The following is a 24,594-nucleotide window of genomic DNA, read 5'->3' as shown; positions in this document are numbered from 1 at the left end:
TCCCTGTTCCGACTTCATAAATTCATTATAAATTAACCAGAGATAATTAGGAGTCATTCCATACATGTATAGATTCCTCCTTGAGTCTAGTTTCTATAGAAACAAACGACATCAGTATTGAAGCCCTGTACAGGAAGATATCCAAGTTGTAATGTGCAAAGTTCAGTGTAGTCGATCCCTGTAACATGGGGAATTTTAACTAATAAACTGTACTAATTGGCCCAACCAAAAATTCTAGAAAAAAATTTGTAGATGCATATATGAGTCTAGTTTCAGAGAAAAATCACGAAACCGATTTTCGAGTTGTAGAACTCAAGTTATGATTTTTGAAGCGACTAGTACGCAGATTGGCAGCTTGTCTGGGAAATTCTTAATAAGTGGTTTGAAGTCTGTTAACACCTCGTGTTCGACTTCGGCGACGGTCTCGGGTTCAGGGTGTTACAGTCTTGACATGGTCTTACATGATATCCTTGCCTTAGAAGCCTTACCAATTGCCATGCCTTGGCATGGTCTTACATAGTATCCTTAAACCCTAATGTCATGACATTTTGTATCCTACACATTCCTAAGGCTCAACTGGGACTTTCTGAAATTATTTCTTCGTCAATTCATGCTTGAGTATTCTTTGAATAATTTCATAAAATAAATATACACATGCTGGAAATTAACAACATTAACATAAAAAAATAGAATATTGTATTTATTTATCGCAAACTTACCTCGAAACAAAATACGATCAATTATATTGATTTAGTCCACTATCTTTTTCTTTCCCCGTTCTAACTCTGAATTTCGTTCTTCTTGATCTATAATAAAAAATTTAGCTTATTTAATACTCACATTTATTAAAACATTCCTTGCCTCAAAAATTGGCAAAATTACATTTTTGCCCCTAAACTTTTACATATTTATGCTTTTTCCCCAAGTCTCGGAAATTAAACTTCATCCTATTTTCTTATGTTTTATGACATGCTGATCATTTTCCCCTTCTATGGAAACATCAAATTCTCACTCTATCATGTACTTATGAACATTAGGTATTTTTATCGACTATGTCGTTTTACTCGTTTTCACGTAAAATTAATTAGAAAAAGTTGTTTAACACAATTTCAAGCTTCATATTCTACCATTAAACATAAAAGTAAACACATTTCTCTTATGGGTATTTTTCCAAATATAAACCCTAGGTTAAATTATTACTAGAATAAGCTTAATCAAGTTATCGGGACTCCAAAAACGTAAAGAACTTTTAAAACGGGGCTAAAACGGACATACAATCGAGCTTGGAAGCTTAAAAAACCCTAGCTATGTATTCCTCATGTGAAATTCGGCCAAGGGGTTGATGATGGACAAAAATTGGCTTTTAATTTTGTTTTTAATTCATTTTAATAACTAAATGACCAAAATGCCCTTAATTAAAAACTATGGTGTTTTATCTTTCTTTAGGCATTTTTGTCCAAACAAGTATAATGGTCTAATTACTATCCAAGGGCCTCCACTTTAAGAACCCATTACTCACAAGTACTTAGTACCTTTGTGAACTAGAACACACATTTTACAACTTCTGCAATTTAGTCCTAAATATCAAATTGGACCCTCTATCGGTAAAATTTCTAAACGAAATCTTCACACAATCATGCAATCATGCCATAGACCTTAAAATGATAATAAAATAAATTTTTCTACCTTGGATTTGTGGTTTCGCAACCACTATTCCGTTTATGCCCTATTTTGGGATGTTACAGTCTTAATCAAATTCATCCTTTACTTCAATTCTCAATACTCGTATGAACCCCGTATGTACTTGAGTCATTTAGCTTATTCACATATTCTTTCTCAACTTGACTTTGCCCGTTGAACCATTCGAAATAGTTAAGGATACTCGGAAATCACATAAGCTTGTACAATGCCATATCCCAGATATGGTCTTACATGTTATCATATATCGATGCCACTGTCCCAGATAGGGTCTTACACGAAATCAATTAATGATGCCAATGTTCCAGACATGGTTTTACATGTAATCTCCATACAATTCCAATGTCCCAAACATGGTCTTGCATGTAATCACATCTCGAAAACCTAATGTCATGACATTCGTATCCTATACTATTCCTAGGGTTCGTACGGGACTTTTAAATTTCTTAACTTCATCAATTCATGCTCGTATTTTCTCGTTCAGCATTTGTAGCAATTCAATGATAATAAAACACACATAATTTAATTTAAAGACATTTATTTGCATATGAGACACTCTAGTTGTTATTACGGGTACGTTCTTTATCTATAATGTACCTTATACTGTAGTAATTGATGTTGGGTCTACGCACTCATATATAGCATGCACTGTGTCTAAGACTTCGGGTATTATGGTTGAAAGCACTATGAGTAAGGTTACAGTGTTGAGTCTGTTAGGGTAGTCTGTGAGAGTGAATAAACTATTTAAGGATGTACCCTTAGAGGTTCAAGGAGTGATCTTTTTAACGGATTTGATGGAACTTCCTTTTGGATAATTCGACTTGATACTGGGCATGGATTAGCTGGTTAAGCATCACGTGAATTTGGACTGTGCTGCAAAGCGGGTGGTACTAAAAACTGAAAAGGGAGATGAGGTATTTATGATTAGGGAGCGTCAATATTATCTATCATATGGGATTTATACACTTAGAGTTGAGAAATTGGTTCGTAAGGGTTGTGAGGCGTATCTAGCTTGCATCAGTGCTTCGGGTGCTGAGGTTCCATCTGTTAAAGATATCAGAATAGTTAAGGACTTCCCAGACGTCTTTCCCGATGAGCTACCTAGGTTACCTCCAAACCGTGAACTTGAGTTTTTGGATTGAGCTCCTGCCTGGTATAGCTCCGGTGTCTATCGCCGCTTATAAAATGGCACCGAAGGAACTTGAGGAGCTTAAGGCTCAGATTCAAGAGTTACTGGATCGAGGGTTCATCCGCCTTAGTGTGTCTCCGTGGGGAGCTTCAGTTTTATTTGTGAAAAAGAAGGATGGAACCATGCGTATGTGCATCAATTACCGGTAACTGAATAAATTGACTATTAAGAATAAGTACCCTCTATCTAGGATTGACGATCTATTTGACCAATTCAGAGGAGCTTCAGTTTTTTCTATGATAGATCTTCGATCTGGGTACCATCAACTGAGAGTCAAAGAGACTGATGTGCATAAGACGATGTTTAGGACTCTCTATGATCATTATAAGTTCTTGGTGATGTCGTTTGGACTGATGAATACACCAGTAGCTTTTATAGATTTGATGAATCGTGTGTTCTAGCCCTATCTGGATCGGTTCATAGTGGTGTTTATAGATGACATTCTGGTGTATTCAAGAACTAAAGATGAACATGATGCACATCTCCAGTTGGTTCTACAAATTCTGAGGGTAAAACAACTATATGCTAAATTTAGCAAGTGTGAATTCTGGCTACGAGAGGTAACTTTTTTGGGTCATGTTATATCTGCGGAGGGGATTAGGGTTGATCCTCGAAAGATTGAAGCTGTTCTAAATTGGAAGCAGCCTAAGTCGGTATCTGAAATTCAAAGTTTTCTGGGTCTGGCAGAGTATTATAGAATGTTTGTTGAGGGGTTTTCGTTGATTGCTGCACCTCTGACTAAGTTGTTGCGTAAAGGGGTACCATTTAACTGGATTGATAGGCAGCAAGAAAGTTTTGAGAGGCTTAAGAAGGTTCTGACTGAGACCCCTATCTTGATTCAGCTAGAGTCTAGGAAAGAGTTTACTGTCTATAGTGATGCATCATACATTGGTTTAGGTTGTGTGTTGATGCAAGAAGGTAAGGTGGTGGCTTATGCATCTCGACAACTTAAGACGCATGAGGCAAACTATCCAACGCATGACTTGGAGTTGGTTGTAGTGGTATTCGCACTAAAAATTTGGAGGCATTACTTGTACACTGAGAAGTGTATCATTTATACGGATCACAAGAGCCTCAAGTATCTCTTCACTCAGAAGGAGTTAAATCTTCGGTAGATAGGTGGGTTGAGCTGCTTAAGGATTATGACCGCTCGATTGAATACCATCCTGGTAAGGCCAATGTGGTGGCCGACGCATTGAGCTGTAGAGCTATGACGGATCTGAGGGAAATGTTTGCGCGTCTCAGCTTATTCGATGATGGAAGTCTATTGGCAGAACTTTAGGTTAGACCAATGTGGACTGAATAGATTAAGGGTAAACAGTTGGAGGATGAGTTACTGGGTCCTCGTTTCCGACAGGTAAAGAGTGGGGAAACCTCAGATTTTGGATTGAATAGCGAAGGGGTACTTTGTTTCCGTGGGAGAATCTGTGTACCGAAGAATATTGATTTGAGGCAGTCGAACTACAAGACGTGTATAGTAGTCCTTATGCTATGCATCCTGGCAGAAATAAGACGTGCCGAGACATTCGTGAGCTATATTAGTGGCCAAGTCTTAAGCGTGAAATAACTGATTTCATGGGTAAATGCCTTACTTGTCAACAGGTTAAGGCTGAACACCAGTTACTTTCAGGGTTGTGTCAGCCAGTTAAGATTTCACTCTGGAAGTGAGAGAAAGTGACTATGGACTTTGTTAGTGGGCTGCCCTTAACACCTACGAAGAAGGATTCGGAATGGGTCATTGTGGATCGATTGACCAAGTCTGCCCATTTCATATCGATTTGTACTGATTTCTCGTTGCAAAAATTGGCTAAACTATATGTGGCTGAGATTGTGAGGTTGCATGGGGCACTGGTTTCCATAATATCTGATAGAGACCCTCGCTTCATCTCTCGATTCTGGAAAAAGTTGCACAAGGCTTTGGGTACGAGGTTAGACTTCAATACTGCATTCCATCCTCAGACAGATGGTCAGTCGGAGAGAGTGATTCAGATACTGGAGGACATGATAAGAAGTTGTGTGATTGACTTTCGAGGCAGTTGGGAGGAGTATTTTCCATTACCAGAGTTTGTGTATAATAATAGATACCAGTCTAGCATACAGATGGCACCTTACGAGGCACTATATGGTCATAGGTGTCGTACTCCTTCTTGTTGGATTGAGTTGCGTGAGTAGCGTGTTCTGGGTCTTGAGTTGGTTGTTGATACCGAGGACAAAGTTAGATTGATTTGGGATCGACTGAAAGAAGCTTCAGACAGACAGAAGTCATACGCGGACCTAAAGCTTAAGGAGATTGAGTATTCTGTGGGGGACTTAGTGTTTGTCAAAGTCTCACATTAGAAGAAAGTACTGAGGTTTGGTCGGAAGGGCAAGTTAAGCCTTAGGTTTATTGGGCCTTACCGTATATTGAAGCATTTGGGACCAGTTGCCTATCAACTCGAGTTACCTTCTGAATTGGACTAGACTCACAATCTGTTCCACTTCTCTATGCTGAGGCAATATCGTTCTAATCCTACCACATCGTCTTGATTGAGGAGATTGAGGTTACGCTAGATCTGACCTTTGAGGAAGAGCCAGTTTAGATTTTAGACCATGATGTAAAAGTTTTGAGGAGGAAGTTTGTTCCACTAGTTAAAGTGCTATGGCGGAATCGCAATTCTGAGGAGGCCACGTGGGAATCCGAGGAGGCGATGCGACAACAATACCCTCATCTGTTTTGATCAGGTAAATTTCGAGGCTGAAATTTTCTTTTAAAGGGGTAGAGTTGTAATGCCCTAAATTTTAAGTGATTAAATTTGTATGTTATGTTGTTTATTGGCTTGCTTGCTTTATTGGTCAAGTGTCTTGAGAAGTGTGGTAAGTCCTGGGTTCAAACCTGGGCTGTGGCAAAATTTTTTGTTTTAGTTGAGTAAAACCTTTACTGCTAAGATGGTGGGTTCTTAAATAATTGTAGGGAAACCAAGTCACAAAAAGTCTACTAGTTTAGAGGATAATGGCGTGTTACTATTGCTAGGAGACTGGGGTTCGAGTTTTGCTGCGTGAAAGGGTGTTTTATTTTGCAAACTGCTAAGTGGATTGTTGTATGGCAGTGAGACTCTATTGCTTGGACGGTTGGGGTGTTTGAGTGGTTAAGGGATCTTGTAGCCGAAAGTTAGGATAAAAAATGGGGATTTGGATAGTGATCGGTTTGAGGATGTTGTGGAGAGGTTTTAGGAGGAAATCAAGGAGATGAGTTGGTGGGAGAGTGGGGGTGCCATATAGGGACTCTAGGGATTCGGCTTGTTGTGGATTCCCATCAGCCAAATTCGATCATAGAATCTTAGTGCCGAAATTGTGTAGTTTTGCTCTCCTTTTTGCTTATTTTCTTTCGTTGGGTTGAGGTTTTGTTTGGTAGCTGAATTTTGAGAGTGACCATTCGAGCATTTTCCTCTATGTGCATTCTTTCGATTGTGTTTTTCATTGAGACCGTTTCTCCTCTGTTGCCCAATCTCTTTCCTTTTTCCTTGTTCCTTTCCTTCCTCACCTTGTTCTTAGGCCAAATACATCATTTCTTCTCTCTATCTCTTGTGTTTCGGTTTGGGAGTGGTGCCCTTAACATTTCTTTTCCTTTATTTTCTATCATTCGGTTCTTTTCTCCTTCCTTGTGATTAGCCGAACACCCCATTTTTCCTTTACTCAATTGCTTTTGTTTTATTTCGGGTTGTAGTAGTTCTCTGGCATTCGGTAACTGCCCAAGTTCCCTTTTTACTTCTCTCGACCGTTGTGATCTATTCTCTTTAACATCTCTTTTTCTCTGCCATTTGCTGATAGGGGAACGATTGTTGCACTTCGTCTCAAACATTCTCTGTATTCTCGGCATTGTGTGGGTTTGGCCGATTGTTCTCTCTCTTGTATCTGGACGTTGCATTTTGGGTAAGTGGCTTTTCGTTTAGTATAGATTGTTCAAGTGATTGATGGGTGATAAGTCTTGTGTGAAATACAGATAACCCTAAGGCCTATTGATTGGTCCTTTCAAGCAGATTCAACGAGTAAGCCATAGTCGGTTGATCCAGTCAAGTGAGGGGTAAGTTTTGGGCAAGTTACTTTGGTGTTAGGGTTTTGATAGATCGATTACGATGCGATTAACTGAACCTTGGGAATAAATGTAGGTTGGAGTACTCGTGGACTATTGCACGTTTTTGAGAACATGTATGTAATCACACAGCAATAACTGTTAATTGGCAAAAGCCGGAAAAAATATGTCTATTGACGTTACACAAGCATGCGCTTGCTCATGTGATGATCCAAACGCATAAAACTTGGGCGTATGATCGTAGAGGCCACCATGAGCAATTTCATGGGCTTAGGCTATATTGGGCCGAAATGGGCCGTGTAGGGCCCACCCGTGGGGCCCACACAGGTAAACCACACGGACGTGTGGAGATTATTGGGCCAGGCTGTGTAGCTCACATGGCCAAGGTCATTTTTTGGCTTTATGGGCCACACGAGCGTGTGGGCCCATAGGGGCCAAGTTATGGGCTTAGGCCCATTTTCACTGTTTGACTGTTAAGGTTTCACGATTCGTCCAAGATGACTGTGAGCCTACTGTTGGGTCGGTAAGTATACTTAAATCCCAATATGATGAAATGACAGTTATACCCATATGAGGTAATTGACTGATATAACTCTACGTGATGAATGACTGGTTGAGCATATTTTTACTGTAAATACATTTATATTATGTTGCATTGCATGGGGTGGGATATATGATATTGGAGGAAGTGTACTATACTGGCAGCTCTGCTGCGATATACTGATTATGTGCCACATTCAGTACTACTTGGAGTATAGGGATGGGTGGGTTGATTTTATGCCCACATGGAGTGTTGGGCTGGACGGAGTGGAGTGTAACACCCCTTACCCAAGACCGTCGTCGGAGTCGAGCACAAGGCGTTACCAGACTTAGCTTACTAATTCGGGGCATAAAAATTTTCTTTTAAAAATAATTTAGTTTCATTCATTCAATATGTCCCTAGAAAGGGTCCTCGAGACCCTAAAACATGAAATTGAAATGGTTCGGGAACAAACCAGAATCAATAAAAAATTTCCGATCACTTAAACAAATTAAAACAATTTATTTCATCTTTCATAAATAAACTGTCCATCTGCGTCATGGTCACTAAATAAATCATAACTCGAGTTACAAAACTCGAAATTCAAATCTATAAATTTTATCTGAAACTAGACTCATATATCTTCTTACTACTATTTCAGAATTTTTGGTTTAGCCAATTAGTACAGTTTATTAGTTAAAATTTCCCCTATTTCAGTGTTTGGCTGCTCTGACCTCTGTTCTCTACGAATTAATTTTCTCCCAGTACAAAATTTAATTAACCATGACATTTATTTCTCTTCGAAGTATACTCAATAAGGAATCTATACATATAAAGTATAACTTATAATTATTGTTTTAAAATTTTTAGTGAATTTTTAAAGTCAGAATAGGGGATTCAAAAATTACTCTGACCCTGTCTCACCAAAATTTAGATATCTCATAAAATACAACTTATTCATTTACTCTGTTTCTTTCATATGAAAATAGACTCAATAATATTTAATTTTATATCTCATTCATTATCTAAATCCATTTTTACTATTTTTAGTGATTTTTCAAATTCACGTCATTACTACTGTCCGATACTGTTTTGAAGCTAATTTCACCTTTTTCATGATTTCCATGGAATAACTAGCATTTAGGCATACATAAAAACAAGTCCTTGATTAGCCATTCCAATAGCTAATCATTATCAATCATTTACATACCATTCATTAGCCATATCATAAAATCATACACACAAAATGGCTACGGTGCTATACATGCCATACTCAAAATGAAACGTCTAGCTATACCAAAATAATCCTTGTGATAGTGTGCCCGGACCTCCGACGTACTTTATGATCCCTGAGTTAGCTTGAAAAAACTATAAAAAGAAAGAAAATAAAGGGGGTAAGCATTAAGCTTAGTAAGTTTGCATGCAAATAAATAACAACATTCATAAGAATTATCTTACTACTTGGCATGAAACTACTCAATGCAACTTCATTAATTGTCATAAACATATTTTAAACTTTTTCATTTACTCACTTACTTAAATACTTACCTACTTAATTAAATTTATTAATACATTTTACTTACCTTTTTCCTTATCAAGAATACATGAACATTATATACTTACCTTTGCTCTTTTAGCATGAACTTGTCTTACCTTTTTAGTATAACTCGTCTTACCTTTCCTTACCTTGATATTCTCTTTAAATTTTCCTGTTGAATCACTTGGAATACTAAGGATACACGGGTACCTTACTATTGCCATGACTTGTCATGGTCTTACATGGTATCCCTTTGAAACTTACCATTGCTATGTCTCAACATGGTCTTACATGGTATCCTTGCCTTATGAACTCACCAATGCTATGCCTTGGCATGGTCTTACATGGGACCTTTGCCTTATAGTAACTTATCAATGCCATTTCTTGACATCGTCTTACATGGTATCCTTGCATTAGAAACCTTACCAATTGTCATGCCTTGGTGTAACGCCCCAAAAATCCTGAACTTTCATTTTATGATGGTTTTGATAAAAGGTGTGCTTAATATTCCTAGTCAAGTGTTATTTATGTGATAATAGGCCTTGGTTACATTTAGAGTTCGAACTTTGGGGTGAAGGAAATTATAGTTTAATAATTAAAAGAACCTTGATGGCAAGTAGATTGGGTTTTAAATAAAAGAAGGAGGAATTGGACACAAGGAGCCTTGTGTTGAGGTGGCAAGTAGCGTCACTTGTGGGGTTTAGAGGTGGCGTCACATGCATGGAAAGTAGGTTTTGGGTTCGAATCCCTCTTTGCTCAAAAGAAAGATTTATTTTTGCTCAATAAATGGCCAGTAGTGGCGTTGGATGTGAACTCTAAATGGAGTGATCAGAGGAGAAATTTAAAGAAGGGATTAAGGAGTTATCAAAGAGAAAAGTTAAGAGATGAGGGGTGCAGAAAAGTGGAGCTGAATAGGGAATTTGGGGATAGGTAAATTTGGCTATAGTATATATAGGTGCTGATTTTGGATTCTAGGGTAATACTGAAATTGCTTCTCTTCCTTTAGCCGGATTCCTCACTTTTTTTTTGTATTGCCGAAACACTTTTCTCTCTAAGTGCTCAGAAGCCGAATTCCTTATTCCTTGCTTGCCAATTTTCCATTCTTTCTCTTCTCAGATTCTCTTTTGATTCACCTTTGGTTTTAGTCGATTCCTTCTTCTCTTCTTCTTATTTATGCCAAATAACCCCTTTTACCATACAAATCTCAAAAGCCGAATACCTATTTGGCTGAAGACCCTCTGTGCCGCCACTACTCCCTCTACTTCTCCTAATCCTTGTGTAAGTGCTTTGCTCTTTCAGTCAGTTTTCCTGGTACCGATTCTTCTCTCCCTCACTCCTTCTAAATTGATTTTGGTAGGGGATTAGTATCTAATCTTGGATTTCAGATCTATGCTGAATTACTCTTTAGGCATTTTTCGGTTTGGGTAATTGTTCCTTTTTTATTGGCTAAGGTTGGCCGAATGGTCATGGATGTTTTAAGAGTGACTTAAGATGATTACGAGTCACTTGTTGGTTAGTTCTTAATAATTAAGATTGATATAGATTTAAAGAATACTCGTGATTAGTGATCAAGGAAGGTCTATAAGGCTTGTCATTCAAGGTAAGGAACAGGTGAGATTTTCGGCTTTTGGTGATTGTATTTGATAAGTGTGTGATTAATCGTTGAGTGACATCATCTATAGGTTTGTGGCTAAAGAGATCGCGACACGTTTTAGTACCAGGTGTGTACATACACTGTACACACAGTAGATCGTCAAATCCCGAATTGCCAAAAAGCCGAAATGTCAAAAAGCTGGAAGTTTCGCTACAATAGTCTTGCGAGTGCACGAACACTCGTAAGGGGGAAACTGATAGGTTATTAAAGGCCCTATGAGTGATTCCATGGACTTGGGCTGTATATTGGCCAACCGGGCCAGAATGGGCTAAATGGGCCCGATGGGCTGTAGGGCCCATAATAGGAAAAATTGGCAAATTGATACTATGTGATGAAAAATCATATGATTGCATGACTATGAATGGGATTGGGCCTTACGGGCCATATGAAAGTGATTGGGCCGATAGGCCATATGAATGAGATTGGGCCTAAAGGGGCCAAATGAATAAGTATGGATCTATTAGTGTTTAGTAAGGGGTTGTGGACCCAGTTTTTTTGGTAACTACTCAATCAGACATAAAAGTTAAATAATTAATTAATTGCGACCTTGGACGAGTCATAAGGTTAAGGTGTGGCAATGGGTATTTGCATGTCTAGGATTGGATCTAGGGAGAGCTTGGTACTTAAGCGGCCTTAATGACTCACCTTCTTTTCTCTGGAATCCTACCTGGTGCATAGTATCTGTTCAATTTAGCCAACAAGGACTTGTTAACGGGCCAAGGTAAGTAATAAACCCATAACAAAGAGAAATTACCAAAAATGCCCCTAAGGGCAGAAATGACTAAAATACCCCTATGTGTGGAATGTAAGATTTATGGATGATACATGTATACCTGCTACATTCATATGATATTCTGTTTAGGTTGTATATGGGTTGGGAATTATGGAACGGAGGAAGTATATGAGGTTCGCATGGTTGCTTGACGACCGTGGATCCACCGATGGCTATTAAGCCTAATATTTGATTACCAGCTTGCTGTAATGAAGGTAGTACCACAACCGGGCTACAATTGGAGTGTATCGGATGGGTGGGTCGATATTTATATCCCCACATGGTGTGTATCGGGGGATGGAGATGGTATGTAGCGGTTGGATGGGTGGGATCCGTGCATATTTGATTACTTTACATTTGTTCTGAAATTGAGTTGGGCTCAGGCCGAAAAAGACTTGCTATTGCGTGCTTTTCTATTTGCCAACGGTTGTACACACTGAGTTTTTGAAAAATCACCCCCTCTTTTATTTTTCTCAGATGATCCTCAGTAGGTGGTTCGACGGTAGGAGGGACTCCGAGGTGGCCAGCTAGCAAGACGACTTGGACCTGTTTTCTTAAACATATAATTTCTAGTATTTTAAGTTAATTCAGTCCAGAATGTAATAAGGCCTTTCTTCTGGTTATTATTCAAATTAGGATTATATTTAATATTATCATGCTTTACATTTGCTAGAAGTAGAACATGGTTTTCTTAAAACCATAACTGTTTTTAAATACTACGTTTTCGCAACTCAAGTTTTAAATGAAAAGTTTTCATAGATCATCTGTCTTAAATAAAGCTTCCGCATCTGAAAAGAAACTTTACAAAGTAATTATTATCATACAAGAAGGAATAGTTTTTCTTTAAAATACACCTCACTTTGAAAGCAACAAATACAAGCTGGGATTTTACTCAAGGTTTTTATTTCAAAGAAGGGTTTTCAATGAAAACAAGGTTTTCGATAAAAGACTTCAATGTGACACGCTGAATCTGGCCATAACGTCCAGGCCAGGTTTGGGGTGTTACACTTGGCATGGTCTTACATGGTATCCTTAAACCCTAATGTCACAACATTTGTATCTTATACATTTCTAAGGATCAACCGGGACTTTCTGAAATTACTTCTCCATCAATTCATGCTTGAGTCTTCTTTGAATAATTTCATAAAATAAATATACACATGTTGGAAATTAACAACATTAACATAAAATAATAGAATATTGCATTTATTTACCGCAAACTTACCTCGAAACAAAATACGATCAACTATATCGATTTAGTCCACTATCTTTTTCTTTCCCCGGTCTAACTCTTTATGTTGTTCCTCTTGATCTATAATAACAAATTTATCTTATTTAATACTCACGTTTATTAAAACAGTCCTTGACTCAACCTTTGGCAAAATTACACTTTTGCCCCTAAACTTTTACATATTTACACTTTTTCCCCAAGGCTCGGAAATTAAACTTCATCCTATTTTTTATGTTTTATGACATGCTGATCATTTTCCCCTTCTATGGCAACATCAAATTCTCACTCTAACATGTACTTATGCACATTAGGTATTTTTACCGATTATGTCGTTTTACTTGTTTTCACGTAAAATCGCTTAGTAAAAGTTGTTTAACACAATTTCAAGCTTCATATTCTACCATAAAACATAAAAATAAACAAATTTTACCTATGGGTATTTTTCCAAATATAAACCCTAGGTTAAATTATTGCTAGAATAAGCTTAATCAAGTTACCGAGACTCCAAAAATGTAAAGAACATTAAAAACGGGGCTCGGAATCACTTAAAATGGAGCTTGGAAGCTTTAAACAAACCCTAGCTATGGAGAAAGCTTGAAATTCGGCCTAAGGAAGATGATGAGCACATTTTTGACATCTTTTTCCTTTTTTAACTCTTTTATTTGACACTTTACTAAAATGCCCTTCATTAAAATTTTTAGTTATTTCTACCTATGTATATCCATTTTTGTCCATGAAAATATAATGGTATAATTACCATTTAAGGACACCTACTTCAATTATGAACTTTTTAATCCCTTAGCATTTAGTACTCATATTTATCAACTTTTGCAATTAAGCCCTAATATGCAAATCGGACATGCAATCATTGAAATTTCTTATTGGTATTCTAACACATGCATCTAATCATTCAATAAATCATAAAATTAATTGAAATAAACTTTTCTATCTTGAATTCGTGGTTTCACAACCACTATTCTGTTTAGGCCTTATTTAGAAATGTTAAATTTCTCCCCACTTTGGGGATTTTCGTCCTCGAAAATCTTACCTGTGAAGAGATTTGGGTACTGTTTTCGTATAGCCTCTTCGGGCTCCCATGTAGTCTCGTTTACTTCAATCTATTCCATAATACTTTCACAAGTGAAATACTTTTGTTCCTTAATTGTTTTACCTCTCGAGCTAGAATCTTTATCGGTTTTTCACCGTAAGTCATGTCTAGCTGAATCTCCACCTCTATCTGAGAAATCACATGTGACGGATCTGAACGATAACAATGTAGCATAGACACATGAAATACATCATGAATCTTCTCTAACTCAATCGGCAAAGCTAACTGATATGCTAATGGTCTGACTCTCTCAATCACTTCAAACGGTCTAATAAAACGTGGACTTAGTTTGCCTTTCTTGCCAAATCTGAGAACTTTCTTCCACGGGGATATTTTCAAAAACACTTCATCACCAACTTGATACTCAATCTCTTTTCTCTTCAAATTTGCATACGACTTCTGTCTGTCTAAAGCTGGTTTCAAGCAATCTCTGATGACTTTTACTTTATCTTCTGTTTCTTTAACTAGATCAACCCTATAAATCTAATTTTCCTTAACCTCTGTACAATATAAAGGTGTACGACATTTACGTCCATACAAAGCTTCAAAAGGTGCCATCTTCAAACTCGACTGATAATTATTATTGTAGGCAAACTCTACTAATGGTAAGTACTTTTCCCAACTGCCTTGAAATTCTAGTACACAGCATCTAAGCATATCTTTAAGTACCTGAATAACTCTTTCTGATTGATCATCGGTCTGAGGATGGAAAGCTGTACTAAAACTCAACTTTGTGCCCAAAGCTTCCTGTAACTTCTTCCAAAACCGTGAAGTAAATCTCAGATCTCTGTCTGAAATGATCGATAATGGTACCTCATGTAGTCTGACCATCTCTGAAATATACAACTCATCCAACTTGTCAAGTGAATAATCCATACGAATTGGGATAAAATGAGCCGACTTCGTTAACTTATCAATCACAACCAATACTACATCTTTCTTTCTCGGTGTCAACGGCAATCTTGTCATAAAATCCATAGTAACTCGGTCCCATTTCCACTCAAGGACTAGCACAGGCTACAATAAACTTGAAGGTACCTGATGTTCGGCCTTTACCTGCTGACAGATCAAGCATCTAGAAACAAACTCTAAAATATCCCTTTTCATTCCTACCTACCAGTACATTTTCTTCAAATCATTATACATCTTTGTACTACCTGGATGAATAGACAAAGAACTACTATGTGCTTCCTATAAGATCTTTTGAATAAGCTCACCATTCTTTACACATACCTTGTCTCTGAACATCAAAAAACCGTCAGAATTGATCTAAAAATCTTACTCTATATCTGACTTACACTGAGCTCTTTTGGCTAGCAACTCATTGTCATTTTTCTGAGCTTCACAAATTTCTTCAAGAAACATCGGTTTAGCTCTTAACTCAGCAAAGATAAAACCATCATCTGATAAGGCTAGACTAGTGTTCAAAGCTCTTAATGCAAACAAAGATTTCCTAGTCAAAGCATCAGCAACAACGTTTGCCTTACCTGGGTGATAATCGATCACTAGCTCATAATCTTTAATCAACTCTAGCCATCTTCTTTGCCTCAAGTTCAAATCTTTTTGAGTCATCAAATATTTCAAACTTTTGAAATATTCGGCACTTCTCACCGTACAAATGATGTCTCCAGATTTTTAGCGCAAAAACAATGGCAGCTAGTTCTAAATCATGTGTCAGATAGTTCTTTTCATGTGGCTTTAGCTGTCTAGAGGCATAAGCAATTACCTTTCCTTCCTGCATAAGTACACAACCAAGTCCATTCAAGGACGCATCACTGTAAATCACAAACTCCTTACCTGGTTCTGGTTGTACTAAAATAGGAGCTTCAGTCAACAATGCATTTAACTTGTCAAAACTCTGTTGACACTTCTCAGTCCATTCAAACTTGACATCCTTTTGTAGCAATATTGTCAACGGGGTAGCTATCGTGGAAAATCCCTTTACAAATCGTCTATAATATCCGGTAAGACTAAGAAAACTTCTGACTTTTGATACATTTCTAGGAGGCTTCCAATCAACAATGGCTGAAATCTTTCTCGATTCAACCCTGATACCTTCGCCTGAGACAATATGTCTAAGAAAACCAACTTATTGTAACCAAAACTCACTTTTACTGAACTTGGCATACAACTGATTATCTCTCAGAATCTATAAAACTGTTCTCAAATGCTCTGCATGCTCAGTCTCATCATGAGAATAAATCAAGATCATCAATGAACACAACTTCAATGTTTTTCCAAACAATGCTTTTCAAAACACACTTCAATGTGGCATCACAGATTCGGCCTTAACATCTAGGTCGGGTTTGGGGTGTTACATTTCAATTTCCCTCAATCCAAATCCAATTTCTTTCCTTGAGGATCTATATAAATTGAAAATTAACTCTTTTATTCCTCAATTCATTAAATTTCATCCACAAACACATATTTGAGCATTTTTTGCACTTTAGCCCTTAAAGTTACACATTTATTTAATTTAGTCCTCATTTAAAAAATACGTAAAATTCAATATGACCCATGCTTAGTCGAATTCTCTATAGGTCCCTAGTAGCCCATATTTTTCATTTAATTCACAATTTAACCCCTCAATTTACACTTTTCTCAATTAAATCCTTATTTGACATCTTTGTCAAAAATCACTTTACAAAACATTAAAATCTATCAACAATTACTCATTTTCCATCATCAAACATTCAAAAGCTTAAGCATTCATCAATGGCACTTCACAAAATCATCATCAAATTAAAAAATTAAAACACAGGCTAACTAATACTCAAAGCAACGAGCACAAAAACATAGAAATCAACAAAAACGGATCAAAAACCATACCTTAATCTTACTTCCAAAGTGACCAAATGAAAACCTAAAGAATAGCTTATTTTCTTTCTCAATTTTGGAAACTAGATGGAAGAAGATGATAAAAATTGATTTTGGTTTTATTTAATTACACATAATACATAATTTACCATATTAACCCTTAATAAAAACCATTACATAACACATAATATAAGGCCATTAACATCCATTAACCTTATCAATGGCATAATAACATCATAAGGACCTCCCAATTAATAAGCCATAGCAATTTGGAACTTTTAACTTATAGCATGCTACTTTTTCATTTTACGCCATTAAGTCATTTTTCTCAAATTGAGCTATTAAACGATAAAATTAACTCAATAAATTTTCACACATGTATAGTTACATACTGAAAACACCAAAAATAATATTTAAATAATTTTACAACCTCAGATTTGGGGTTCTGAAACCACTATCCCAGTTGAGCTAAAATCGGGCTATTACATTTTCTTTTACCTATATTGGATTTTGTAGGGAAATTAGGGGGACTGAGAGTATATCTATGGGAAAGGGACATTTCAGATGGTTTTCTGTCTACTTAATGTTCAAGTTCTTTCTAACCTCAACATTCTCTTATTCCTCTTCGTTAAGATCGAACTAAGATCTTGTTTAATGAGTAGATGATTCAACCTTTTGGTACGTCCTATAGCTTTACACATTACATTTATAGAAGGGAATGGTGTTACAGGAAGGCCCTACTTGGGGGTCATATGTACTTGAAACATTAGAAAAATGCATGTAATGGGGATTATAATGGAAATCTGATAATATTTTAAGCAGACGTTGCTGCTTGTTTAGGATGAACATTTGAAACAAAAGATCTAGGCTGAGGTTAAGGTAGGTCTCTGGTAAGTCTCTAAACCCTACTTCTGCATACTATATTATAATGATTCCTTGTATAGTCGATGCACATATCTTTTTGAGAATTTTTTACGTGTATGTATTGTTATATGTTATCTATAAAACATCCATATATATGCTTGGAAAGTGTATGATGTGATGTATGAATATGACAATGTGTGGCAAGCATGCATGGGAAGTTACATGTTAGGAAGTATGGCTTTTTTAAGATTATGAGTGAAATCTGTGTAGAAGCGTCCATTATGTCATTTGGGTGATGCATGATAATGTATGTTTCCATTAAGGGGGTTTGGGCAAGTGTCGGGAAAGTATGTAATTCAATAACAGACCTCGCAGTGGTATTTTGATGACGTCCGTCAAGGCAATAAACATGAAAGTCATCATGGCGAGTATGTTGTCTGCCAAGACAATAAACATGAAGGCCAGTAAGGAAATTATGTAGAAAGTCCATGGCCATGACATATTCTAGAAATGACGGATGAGCTGCATTTGTCTACTAGGGTTTCTACATGTTCTGGGGGTGATGATGGGCAAACCTTAGATTATACTAAGTTTAGGGAAATCCATATCGTCAAACATGATAGTTGGTGTGGTGTCTTGATGGCAAACCAAACCAAGCCTTTGTAGCGAATATTCTGTAAAGCCTTTATGGTGAACTCTCCATAAAACCATCTTGGCGTATTATTTGAAAAGTTTAAATGGCAGGGTAATCTGGGGAATACTTAAGGCAAGTTTTCTGGAAGGTCTGTATTGTGAATTTTGCAATGCTTAAATGAAGAGTTGATATTCCACCCTTGTGGCAAGACCTGGGCATGTCTATGAAGCATTATCTGAAAGAGTTCTCGGTAGTGTACCATTTAATGATTCTGCCATAGTGATCCGCCATGTCAGCAAATTTTGTGTATTTGGAATATTGGTAGTGCAAGTGTCTATCAAACTCAAAATTTCTTAAGTTTTATATAGAAGTCATTTGAGTTTCTATTGCTTGAATTAAGATGTTATATTCTTTTAAGCAAGTCTGGTTGTCTGGACTGATTTGAAAATATGATGTAACTAATGTCCTGATAATTGCTAGATCCAACAATAGAATCTATCAAAAGTATAATTCTAAGAATTACATTCAACTACTATTTGCAAAGAAATTGTGTAATGGGATTCAGAATATAGAGTGAAGCCTATGATCCACCAATTGGGTGAAATGTAAAAAAGATGGTTAAGTGTAGAGATTGTGTATGGTAATCCGCCAACCAAGAATCAGAAATGTACTCAGTAAGGTTTAAAACGAAGACCATAATCTTAAAGTCAATTATTTCAACAATAACATTAAAAGTTAATACTAGTTGAGAGTCATTAGGTCCAATTGAACTTATGGGTGTTTATTTGCAATGCAGGTTATTAGGATTGAACCAATTCACCAATTGGGGACCAAGTTAGGAATGCGCCAAAATATATGATTACAGAGCAATATTATGTATATAGAGGGACACTTTTGAGAATATGTTTTCAAATGGTGAATAGTATTATACGCCACGATCAAGTCTGTTTTAATAAAGTTTCAAGTAATATTGTCTTCTATTATCATTGAGGATCAGTTGTAATCAAATAAACATTTACCTTCAGAATCTTTGACTTAGAATAATAATAAAAAGGTAAGAAGCACATTAAATAAATTCTTTGCCCATTTAAAAAAAATTGTTAGGTGTTTAAGTCTGGTGGCATCCTATATTCAAATCTGATAAATCGGGTTGGGTATAGGGTTATACATAACAAGTAGTTGGTCATCATCTGTCCAGATTACCAACATAGTCTAAATCATAATTTCCAGCCACAAACTGATTATTTTCCTGCTAGAAAATCAATCCAATATCCATTGTATTTTTGATATATCGCAAAATCCATTTCATAGCTTGTTAGTGCTCCTTTTTTGGATCATGCATCTACCTACTAACAATCCTAACTGTTTGTGAAACGTCATGTCTTGTACATACTATAAAATATATTAAGTGACCAACAACTTTTCATATGGTATCTTTGACATGTATTCTTGATCTGCATCATTTTTTGGCAACATAAAGGCATTAAGCTTGAAATGAGGAGCAAAAGGAGTGCTAACAAGTTTTGACTTTTCATTCATACCAAAATGCTTTAGATATTTTCTCAGATATCGTTTCTGAGTCAAAAAAAGCCTCTTCAAGCTTATATCATGAGTTATCTCTATGTCCAAAATCTTCTTTGTTTATCCTAGAACCTTCATCTCAAACTCCTTTTTCAACATGTCTTTAGTTTATCAATTTTTACTTGATGTTTGGAAGATATCAATATATCATTAGCATAAAGAAGAAGATATATAAGAGAACCATATTAAAGCTTGTGAAAATAAACACATTGATCATATTTACTTCTTGTATACCTCTATTCTGTCATAAACTTGTCATCACTTGTGCTATTGCATTTGAGATTGCTTTAAACCGTACAATGATTTTTCAAGTTTATGTACTAAAATTTCTTTTCTAGAAACTTTGTATCCTTATAGCTGATTCATATAGATTTCCTCTTCCAAGTCTCCATGTAAAAAGCATAGTTTTTTATCCAACTGAACTAGTTTCAAATCCACCTGTGCTAGCAAAGCCAATAAAATTGTAATGGAGGAATGTTTCACAATTGGAGAAAATACCTCATTGTAATCAATTTCGTCTGTCTAGGCATAACCTTTTGTTACAAATCTTGTTTTGTAACACACCTTATCTTGGTTAGGAAATCCTTCTCTCTTTGCAAACACCCACTTGCACCTAATTGTCTTCTTTCCCTTCAGTAGACTAGTTAGCTTCCAAGTCTGGTTCTTATAAAGGGATTGCATTTATTTATTCATGGAAATCCTCCATTTTTCTTCTTTAGAACTCTGAATTACATCATTAAAAGTGTTAGGAATGTCATCAGCTACAACTAGAAATGCACAAGCCACCATATCAACAAAGCGATTAGGCTTTCTAATTATTATTCTTGGCTTATTAGTTGTAATGGATTCAAGTTGTTGCGAAAGTTCTTGGGTCTAAACCTCCTTTTCCCTAGAGTATTTTTCTTCCACTAGATCCTTCCTACTAGAGTATCATTTTATTATAATAGAATCATTAACTTCTCTATTTACTGGAATCACCACTCTTTCAAACATTACCTACTTATGAGTATCATTTGGCTACTTTTTTTACACCTTTTAAAACATGATAGATTCATCAAATGAGATATCTTTACTAAAGATAATTTTCTTTGTTTCTGGACACCATAGGAGAAATCCTTTTATACCGAGAGTGATCCTTAAGAACACTACTTTTTTAGCTCTTGGGTCCAACGCTAATTGTCACACCCAGTTTAAGTTTAGACCCAAAAATTTGGAAAGGTGGGGAGTCATTTGAATAAAATAGAAAGTTGACGAGATCTATTAGAAAAAAAATGAGAAATTTTACGGTTGATTAGTCATTAGTTAAGTTTCAATTCTAGTTTGGCTAGTTTGGAACTAGTTGGTCCCTTAGTGGAAGACAAAATGATTGTCAATGGATGACTTAAATGGGCTTTGGTGGTTGTACGCGAAGTGTTTTATATGTAGAAAATCTTAACTAGTAAAGGGCATTCTCTTTAATTCTATTCTGCATTGTCTTCTTCAGTTGCACCAAAGGGAAGGAAGTTAAGAAAATCTCTTCATAGAGCATTTTCCATGAAGTTTGAGGCCTGAAAGTAGAGAATCTGAGAATTGGTAAGCCCTTCTATCTTTCTACATTTGTGAGAATGGGGAAAAGTGAAGTAAGGATTTTTGAAATCGTCAGAAAACTTCTATAAGATACTGGATTTTTGGGTTTTAAATTTCACTATTTTTGGTTTGACTAGAATATGGGTTCTTGTGCTTAGTTTGTAACACCCCTCACCCGTATTTGATGCCAAAATAGGGTTATGATGCGTTTTGGGACTTACATCACAAACAATAATGCAATTTCAAATCGTAACTTTCAATCAAGTCCCTAATACGAGACTACAAGGCTGAAAGCATGCGTATGAAGTGGTCCAGGATTAAATCGAGTACTTGGGAAATTTTTATGAAACTTAAAAGATTTTTGCCATGTATAGGTCTGGGACAAGCTCATGTGGGCAGGTCGTGTGGTCACACGCTCTTGTCTCTAACCCGTGTAACTGTCTATTTTGTAAGGCATGAACAATTTGTAGTCACACGGTCAAGCCACACGCCCCTGTGCTAGGCCTTGTGATTAATTAATTTTCATAAGATAGGTGCAAACTTCACACAGCCAGGACACACGCCCGTGTCTCTACTCGTGTGCTCAATTCTGAGCATTCTATTTCTTAAAAATCTAGGTGCAGGGGACACACGAACAAAACACATGCCCATGGACAGGCCGTGTGTCACATACGGTCTAGACACACGCCCGTGTGCCTACCCGTGTAGACAAAATAAAAGCTATTTACCAAGCCATTTTCCACCCTTATTTACACATACATATACATGAATTAAATGGCATAAACCGTGGTATACTTAGGCAACCAAAACATCTACAATCATAGCCAAGACATGTCAATGCAATACCATCATCTATCATGCTCATGACATTCCATTATACCTGTAATGCCCGAATTTGGGCATAGAAGTATTGGGCCTTGAGTATGGGTCCGTGAAGAGGTTGTATATAAGTATTTGATTGTGCAAGAAAATGACACAATTAAATGTCTACTTTGGAGGTTAATAGCCCTGAGAAGTATTGGACAAATCTTGAGTTCAAACCTGGGCTTTAGCAAAAATTTTGGTCTTAAGTGAATAAAACCCTAGATGTTTGGATAAAGGCCTTTTAAATTATTGTGTTACATAAGTGACACAAGGAAGCATGTGGTCTAGTGGTTGTGGTGTCATTAAGGTTGCAATGGAGCCTAGGTTCAAGTATTGGCTCTTGCAATTTATTTTAAGTTTTTATCTTAAGTGAATCTGGACGCTAGCACATATGTCTTATAGTTAATTGAGGATATTTTGTAACACAAGAGAGCTTGTGGCAGGGAGGCAAGTGGCGTGTGAGCATGTGAGAAGGGCAAGGGTTGGAATCCCTTTGCAAGCAAAACACAATTATTTTGCTACATGGGGATGGTAAGTGGTTGAATTGGATTGAAACTCTAGAAGGTTGTTGTGGAATTGGTAAAAGGGTGAAGTTTGAACTGGTCATGGTTGTTGAATTGAATTTGTATTGGGGAAAGCTGGAGTAAATTAAGGAGGGATTTATGGAGAAAATCAAGGAAATTGAAATTGGGAGAGTTGTAGCCGAATGGGGAGGTTTGTGTATGACAAATTTGGCTAAGGGAATTTGGTGAACATTTTTGGTGGTCTTGGAGTTTTAGTCTCTTGTGAAAATTTGGGTTTTAGTGATGTTAAACATTTAGTTTCGGTTTCTATTACCTTTTTCTACTAGTGTCGATTTCTTGCTAATGGATTAAGGGTCTTCTCAGTTTTAGGTGCCTTTGGGTATTACTCTTTTTCTCCTCAATTTCCCTATTTGTCGAACCATTTTATGGTGTAGCATCGTTTCTCTGTTCCTATTCCCATCTGCACTCATTCAAGTTCTTTTCTCTTGCTATTCATTTAGCCTTGCCAAATTACTTGCTTTTATCACCCCTTTCTACTTTTTGTTTTTCCCTTGATCGAATGTAGTTCCACTCCTCCCCCTCTTTACTTCATTTTTCCTTCAGTTGCTCTTCTAGTCTGAATTATCTCTCCATCTTTGTGCTCCACTCTCTTTTCTGTTGTTCTCCCGATATACCCATATCATTTAAGACGAATACTCCTCTTCTCTTCTATTACTACACTATTTCGATTTTACAAGATTCCTCGGCTATTGGTAAGTGCCACTTTCCCTTCTTTTTGTTTCAGTTTGCTCTCTCTCTATTTCTCTTCTGTGAGTTTGGCCAAATATCATTGCTCCTCTCCCTCACAGCCCATTCAATTATCATTGTTAGCCAATTGTGCTTTCCTTTTTGTGAGTCGAATCTCTCTGCATTTGGTTATCCATCTGATCAAACTCGTGATGAGCAAAGGGGGTTCTAGCAATAAAGGGATGTCAATGGTGCCGAGTGGGAGTGGAAGCGTAGTCTTTGCCCCCAAGTTTAAGCAACATGGGGTGTCGGCAGTTCGGGACTTTCCGCCAGGTTGTGGAAGGGTAACTGCACCAAACTTTGGATTAAGTAGGCAAATCGCAGTTGAACAAGGCAAGTGGTAGTCGATTCTTTGGCTAGGGGTTTTTTGTTAAGATTCTTTTAACTATTTTGCTAAGTGATTAACCGATGTTATGTTGAATATAGGTTCTGGCGATCGTGAATTCTTAGTACTCTACGTGATCAGGTGTGTAATCAAATTCCTTGTTTGATAATCGGCTGAAAAGCCGAAAATGTTCATGATGTTACTTTGCTATGACTGTAGGCCGACAAATGCCAAAAAGCCGGAAACATGGCGTATGATGCCACACGAGCGTGTGATCGCACGTGTGGTGAATCGAGCCCACGAAACATGGGTGTATGCCAGAATAGGCCACCATGAGCGAGTTCGTGGACTTAGGCTGTAGTGAGCCACTTGGGCCACGAAATGGGCCGAATAGGCCTAATGGGCCTGTAGTTTCGCTTGTGTCAAATCAACTGCTAGGTGGAATATGGTTGGGCTTGTCATGTCGCGTACATGGCATAGGCCGTTCTGGGCCACGTCGGGCCAGACTTGGCCGTGTGGGCCCAATGGGCTTATTGGCCCACACGGATAAAATGAATATGTGGAAAGTTTTGGACTGGGCTACGTCGTTCGTACAGTCAGGAATAGTTCTGGGCTAAATGGGCCCAATGGGCCCGTGTGAGTAAATTTCGCTGTTAAGCGAGAAGTAGATAGACTTGTCATGTCGCGCACATGACTTAGGTTGCTTTGGGGCCTCGATGGGTCGAAATGGGCCGTGTGGGCCCAATAGGCTCGTGCGCCCACACGGATAAAATCTACGGTTAATGACTATTAATGAACCGGGCTATGGTGTACACATAGGCATTTCTAAATTTGGGCTAAATGGGCCATACGAGC

Source organism: Gossypium arboreum, chromosome 12 (assembly GCF_025698485.1).
Source record: "Gossypium arboreum isolate Shixiya-1 chromosome 12, ASM2569848v2, whole genome shotgun sequence".
Classification (NCBI taxonomy): domain Eukaryota; kingdom Viridiplantae; phylum Streptophyta; class Magnoliopsida; order Malvales; family Malvaceae; genus Gossypium; species Gossypium arboreum.
This window is presented reverse-complemented; position numbering follows the sequence as displayed.